This window comes from Belonocnema kinseyi, chromosome 1, assembly GCF_010883055.1.
Source record: "Belonocnema kinseyi isolate 2016_QV_RU_SX_M_011 chromosome 1, B_treatae_v1, whole genome shotgun sequence".
Lineage (NCBI taxonomy): Eukaryota > Metazoa > Arthropoda > Insecta > Hymenoptera > Cynipidae > Belonocnema > Belonocnema kinseyi.
Genome location: NC_046657.1, coordinates 133239161 through 133246880, shown reverse-complemented (window position 1 = coordinate 133246880; position 7720 = coordinate 133239161). Strand labels below are relative to the sequence as shown.

At 32.2% G+C, this 7720-nt stretch overlaps 1 long non-coding RNA gene across 1 annotated transcript; it reads left to right on the top strand.

The window, feature by feature from the left end:
- Positions 1-6653: 6653 nt before the first annotated feature.
- LOC117174135 lies at positions 6654-7435 on the top strand. Its single transcript, XR_004467263.1, has 3 exons — positions 6654-7014; positions 7099-7177; positions 7273-7435. It is a non-coding gene; the product is annotated as an uncharacterized LOC117174135 (long non-coding RNA).
- Positions 7436-7720: the final 285 nt, after the last annotated feature.

Below are 7720 nucleotides of genomic sequence, written 5' to 3'. Positions count from 1 at the left end.
CGGACTTTTAAAAACATTTAGAAGAAAAATTTGTCTAAGTTCGTTTTCAATAGTTTCTAAATTAATTGTTCGAATTATGTTCTTTAATTATGACATTATTCAGTTTACAGTGCGTAATTCTATAATCTTCAACTTTAAAAATTTTCCATTTTAAATTCCGTTCAATGTTAATGATTTGCAGATTTTAACGTTAAAAATTATACTGTTCAAATTGGAAAGTATTAGTCATTTAAAAAATGCAAACGGCAAACAGTTAGATTTTTGCAATTTTCAAACCAAAAATTGAAAAGTTTTTTAACAATTGTGAAAGGACTTGAAAAGAATATAAACATTTTTTTAAGATACTTAGGAAAATTGAAAATAATTTTTCATTTTGGAAAATTATTTTAGGAGAATATTCAAAAAGTTTTTTTAAATATTTCTAAAATTGTTAAACAAAATTTGGAAGATTTCTTTTAAATTTGCAGGATTTTCTAAAAATTATAGGAAAAATTCGATTTATTTCAAAAGATCATTAGAAGTTCTAAACATATTTTAAATATAATTTTAATTTTAAATAAATTTAAAACAACTTCTAGATTTCTCAAGATTTTGAAATAAAATTTTGAAGTCTTCTTTAAGGACGTTTAAACTATTTAAAAATAATTTAACTTACAATTTTAGAAGCGTTCTGTTAAAAAGAGGTAATTCTGAATTTTTAACGTTTCTAGCTTAAAATTGTTTACAATAATATAATATAAAAAATTAAAGTCAATCGATTATTTGACTAAAAGCATTTAAACTGATAACGTAGATTAAATTTGTACAACTTTTATATGAATTTTTTAACTCATTAATTAAAAAAAAGGTTTAATTCTAAATTTTTCATTTTATTTGAATTTAATTTAAAATTCGAGTCGAATAATGTTTATCTTAAGAGTTCGATTTTTAAAATTTTGTCAGCCATGAAAAATGTTTGCACTAATGCTACCAAAAGCTGAAATGAATTAAAAAGTATCGCTCAAAGTTGGTTGAAATCGGTTTAAAATTCAAAAACAATAATTGAGCCAAAACTGAAGTAAATTTGAAATAAAAAAGGGAGAATCTAATCAAGAAATAACAAATAGCCTGAAAAGGAAAATAGCATTGATTTGTGGTTTATGTAAATATTTAGTCGCCAATAGAAACGCTTCAGCACGCGTGATTGAAAAATATGTAAATTAATTGCAGAAAGGGAATCATAAGCGGAAATGAAATTAATAGTTTTGTTAAAAATTTAAAAACAATAAACTATGATCGAGCTAAAACTAAAATAAATCATAAAATTAACTAGGGAAAATCTACTCAAAAGTGGTGGATAAGCGGAATTTACTAAAATCCTCAGATTCCATGCAATTCCTAAAGATCGATAAGGCTACGCCGTTTTCAGTTGCATAAATTAGTCGCCATTTTGAGTTTTTCTTTTTAGTTTTACGATATTGAGGGGAGCTGCTAATGTCTCGAGTAGAGAATACCTCTGCTATCTACTTTTGGCTACTCTTTTGACAAATGTCATTTTGTTTGTCGATGTGACTGAGATAAACTTTCGAAAAGATGCTAAACTTCTCAATTGTTTCAGATGTACTGAATAGTCAATTGTTACATATGCTCATATTTGGTGAATTGCATAGTTGGCCTAATGCACTGTATCCCTTCCTGATTACTAAATGAGTAAGTAATTATAGGTGCAGTGGTAAATTCATGAGATGCCCATATTTCGTACATGGTGCAGTTTTCAAAAATGCGTACATAGTTCTTAGATATCAAGAGGAAGGAAGTTTTAGATGTGGTATCACATATTCAGATTATGAATATTTCCATGATTGTCATATTTAAGCGTAATAATATATAGGTGTAGATTAGAGAAATCTAACTGCCTGTATGTTCCTGTAGCGCTGTTTCTAAATATAGAATGATTCTGCGACTTCTATTCATACTGCATGTTCGCTTACACATCTCATGTTGATTATCGATGAGTCATATTTCATATTTATTGAAGCCTAACAGCTTTAAAACTCAGTTACAGGGTTTCCTTAATCCTAATGTTTCTGCAGGCTCATATCATTATAATATTATCAACTTTTTTTGCCTTAATGTTTTCTTGAGCCCAAAGTATGATGAGGCAAGGGTAATGTTGATCTTGTTTCTCGCTTGCGGCTGTAACTGTTTACACATAAGACGTGCCACTGATAGTGTTTAAAAAATAGCTCATACAAATAAGAACTTAACAAACATTGGTGCTAATAGGCTCTTTGATTCAGAAGTACGCGTATACGTACGCACACACAAACAACTGAATGATTTGACTTAAAATTCAAAATTAAACCGACTGTGACTGATAAGAAATTATACTGACCACCTTGCTAATAATTTAGTGAGTTTATATACCTTGATGAGGTGCGCATATATGATACATATCATGGTACAAAATGTGCCCCATAAAGATACACGTAAGTTCGTGTTTTATTTGTACTGTTTCTTTGGGTTTCTATTTTACATTAGCAAAATCTTGTATAGGTTGCCTAATGAAAATAATGATTCGTCCATATTGTTTCTAAAAGGATAAATGTATAAATTTGGACAACACAATCCAGTCTTTGATGTTGCAAATAAAATCCATTGGATGTTGATAATACAATTTGTTCTTCGGTTGGCGTGAATATCCTTTCACATGCTCATTTTAATTGATTTATCGGCAGGAAAAGTGTATCTTCGAAGTTCGAATATCCGGTTCGGATTCGTGTTGGGAATAAGCCGAATAAATCTAAGTTGTTCAAGTCAAAATCCATAGCCGGTAGAAGACGGAAGTCTTTCAGCAGGAGCTATGGACCTGGCTGGAGAAAAGCTTTGCAGGAAGAGACATCAGTTTAGACTGTTGACTGTTTTCATCTTAAGTCTTAAAAGAATTTATATTTATAGTAGGTCACCTGCAAAGAAGTGTGTAACCTAACATTGCGTGCATAATTCATGTTGGTGTGATTTGTTGAGAAAAATTTTTTTCAGGATGTTTGTCGCATATTTTAGACAAATTCTCCCTATTTCTTCTTTTAAATAAATATTTATTTCTGGCTAATTACTAATATTACCTAGATTTTCCTCATTCGAAAAATAAAATGTTTTGAAGAGCTCTATGAGCATACTTCTTACACATTCTTATTTTCGTTCCTGCTTAGTAGTGTAATAATGACCTACTTATTACATTGACTTCATTTCGAAGGTATCGTTGCTCGATACTCAACCTCATTCTTCATTGTGGTAATCTTACCGCTGGGAAGCAATTCCCAGTCTACCTATCTACCTTCTCCTGTAAGAAGAAGGACTAAATGGTAAAATTTAGGCGGTTTTCATGAATATCGTCTACTTCTTTAATAAAAACGAAAACTCAAGTTTCAGGTTTAAGATTGAAAAATTGAGTGCCTAACAAAAATTAAAACAAGAAATAATGTTACGTCCAAAGATACTTTATATCGTATACTTTTCATGCATTTTCTGAAAGTGCAGCTCTAAACTGAAAATGATGTGCATGTTCAATGAATACAATCACATTATCAATGAAATATATGGTATAATTATTAAGGTGGTCTGAAGGACAAATTTTTCAATAATCATGACGCTCCTTGATGTTGTCCTGACATAACTAATTCTTGGACAGTGAATCTCTCGAATAAATGGTGATAAATGCTTTAAATCTAGCCTCTGAATTGGTCAATATTTTATATACAATTTGAGATTGTTTGTAAACCATATTATCTTTTACATCAACACAATTTTCATCTTTAGCAATTTTTCTAAGCTCAAAATATGAAATTTATTAAATGCTTTAAGATTAAAAAGGAAATTAAAGTTCCTGAAAATAAAGGTTTGCTAAGAAGTTAGCTAACGTCACATTATTCTTGAACTTTTAACCTTTCTTTTTTCTATGAATTTTATTGATTTTGGTGTCGTCTGACGTCTGTTGTATTATTTGTGTAAAGAATCGTTGGTCTTAGGCGCTGTTCGTAGGACAATGAAATTGATAATGAAAGCACAGCTCAAGGTGTATAAGGTGAAGGAAGGCGTGGCTCTTGGATGCACAGAAGACACAAATTGGTTAACATAACCTAAAAGTGCACAAAAATAATTACTACGCAAACTGCACTAGTCCGTGATCTGTGAACTGTGACTTTGAGAGTTTAACGACCCCCGGCCTGCTTGAATGTGGATGTAAATGAGTGGATCCCTATAAACGGGCTCTCCAGTGTGAATACCGGATCCCTATAAACGGGCTCTCCGATGAATCTAGTGAGTGAAAGAAGGGTGAAGGAGCCTACAGAAAACGGGTATTGCCTGATACCTGGGCTGAGGGTCATCCAGGGCTGTACTTGCTCAAGTTCATACCGAGAGTGCTCCAATGTTCTTGATGCAGCCGAGATCTAGGCCTCCATCACCAAATACACCTTCTTGTATCACGATGAAAAAAATTTAATCAAATGCGCGATCAAGATAGGCTTACAAACAGCGGCTAAAACAAACGAATTTACTGGCCATGTTTGAGATCATGATCAATAGCGAAGTACCGTGCCATTAGTACTTCTAAAAGGTAATGGGCCAACAAAAAACAAATTTAATCGCTTTTAAAAATATTGTGTGAAGAGACAATGACAAAAGATAAAAATTGTATGGATTTAAAAGGGGAATACGAACATGGTAGTAAAATTGGTAAAAACTGTTTACGCTGTTTTTGCGACTTTCAAATACTGAAACTTATACTTCAAAGCATTAATCTCTATTTAGTCGAGAAAATATCATTCACTGAAAGATTTGGACGCATTTCGGAAGCACGTATTGATTTTGTAGAAATTTATACACTAATTGCATATGATTTTGAAAATAAATATCGAGGTAATTTTAATAATTATTTTAAAGTTTGTCTTCATAGTTCACCTTAGTTAATGATGTCGTATTATTTGAAGCATTGTTAAAATAAAAAATAAATAAGAGAATTTGACTCGCTTTTATATTTAAATAAATGACATCTTATTATATATTTCAATGCTTCAGCTCCCCGATTGTATCCAAAATTTGGTGATGAAATCTCCAGCTCATTCTTAGGGATCTATGGACTCACCTTTGAGAAGTAATTCCCATTCTACATACAAATTTTGAGGGTTTTCATTGCCTGAACTCACGAAGCTATCTGAAACCTGAAACTTGTTACGTCCCAAAAGATACAACTTACCTTATATTTGTTTATTTAAGAAGTTGATTCTTCGTTTTAGAATCTAATGACTAGAATTAAAGTCTTAAAATGAAATTGCAAGGGGATTTATCTTTGATACATCTTTGGTTAAATGTATTGTTAAATCCTGTAAAACTCCTATGTTAATTTTAAAATCTTTCATTCTGCGATGGAGAACCTTTCGGTACGGTACTTAAATTGGTTTAAAATCCTCATCATGTCACTATGACGATCAAACAAAATGTATTTAAAATCTTTATTATGTAGCAGATCGATGTTTTTGATTTCCTACGATTTTAGGGTCCGGAAAATAGCTAGCTTCTGTATTAAGGTTATCATATGCCGGTAACTTTTTCAGCGTTATGTTTAGTCACTTATTAGATGGTACTTATATATATTTTTGAATGTAATTAGTTAAGAATAGCTATTTCCCATATTTTTTAAACACGCCAGCAGAGAAAAAAAGTTTCGAGACTGTATGCTGCCAGTCCTAAGCCTGGAAAAAGTGTGAAGGAAAAGTACATGGAGCCTGAATCACATATAAAAACAAAATAGTTAAAAATATTATCATTCTTCTTTAGAGGATTTTTTGCAAGTGTTCTTCATTATTCGTTTGGTAATATTTTTATCTGTTTCAGTCGTGAGTATTTATAATTTTTTACAGCATTTTTTCACTTATTTTAGTTCTTTTATTTCATTTCTTCAATTATTATTATTTTTTAAATTAAAGGAAGTTTATTTAATTAATTATTGAATAATATTTTGATTATTTATCATCACTCAAAGGTGATAAAACAGGTGAGGACAGGAGTTCGCAGTCCAGCAATATTGAATGTGCATGATCGTTTATTTTTCGCCGCAGTCAAAATAATCCGAAGGTGTATTATTGTGAGGGATCTTGAAAGTTAAGGGATAGGTGAGGAATTTGGATAGTCGAGAGAACGAGTGAAGTCAATGATATTACGAAATTTAAATAGAATTGTTGTTTATTAAACCAACTTCCAAAATTAAATGGGACCTTTTACCCCACAAGCGCAGGAAAATCTGGTCGGTTCTCCCGAGGACAGGTTGGTAAAATGTCGGATGGCCGGATGGCGTGTTCCCAATGTTGTTGCGCAGATGCGTCTTCCGCCTGATCGCGGTCCTCGTTCAGTTTTTTGGTTGGGCTGACGTCGGATAGCACCTACTTAATTCAATGTAGTTTTACGCAACCAAGATATTTCAGCTTGTTTTAACGAATCTTTTCTTGGATGAGATCCGGAGTTCCTTCCGAGTTCCGTAGAACTCTTATTTTCTTTAATTCCGTAGAATTATTGGTATACATGCCGTAGAATTCAACGATGGCTTGTTTCATGAAGATACTGTTGTTTTGATCCTTTGTTTCTTGAAAGAATCGTGTTACTCTATACTGGCAGGATCGTCAATTATGTTACGCCGCATACATTCTATTATGTTTTTAAAAACATAAATATCTTCTTATTGCTTTGTTCTGGTATCATGTGGCGAGCGATCGAGGACTATAAGTAATAACCAGGCGGGTTTAAACGTTATTATGCTAGAAACATTGATGCACCACACAGCGTAAGGCTACACCCATTTCATTAGACTCTTATTTTGTTCTCTACAGGTCACTTCTTTTTAATGCTCTCAAAAGTTGGCTTTCTTATTCAACGCACAAAGTTTGATGAGCATTCTTTTTGTCATATGCTTAGTGCATGAACCTCTCGCCGAGTTATATGTAATGAGATAATACAAACAATTTCGAGGCTCGATAGAAGGTAATGTAAAAGTCCAGAAATAAATTTATGTTTATTAAAAAGTAGCTATAATGAAAGTACAGAATTTTTCTTTTTTATCAAAAGGTGGATTGTACTGCGGAAACCTCCAGAGTCTGGGATGTCGCAACCCTCACAACGCCACCTGTTGCCGAGCCATCCGACGGTAATAACATTCCCTGATAAGTGGATCCAATCCTTTCCCTCTCGTACGTCCCCATCAGTAATCTGTCAATTATAATAAAATATCCAATATTTCAGACAGCATGAATTTAATTCCAGACCTTTCATGTTCGTTCAATAAATAAATATAAGGAGTACACTACCCGACGCCTATCGTTCCGCATGTCATACAACGATATTCGAGCTGAGGTCGCATACCTTTTTTCTCCGCAGATATGCGCTCGCTTTTCAGCTCTCATTCAGAAAGGTCAGTTTTTTTGTCTTATTACACTTTAAAGATTTAAAATAAAATTTAAAAAAAGGAACAAATTAATGTGTTGGAATATTCGAAATTTTTTGCAACCACCCCCTAAGGCTGCTCTATAATATAGAGTATAGATTCAGAGTTAAAATTTTATTTTATAAACCTGAATCTTCTATAACTAATGACATCATTCATCAAATTTTACCGCACAATTTTTCATAAACAATTTCAAGGTTATTTTCAATGACCCATTACATTTTGCGTACGATTACCCCTGTTTAA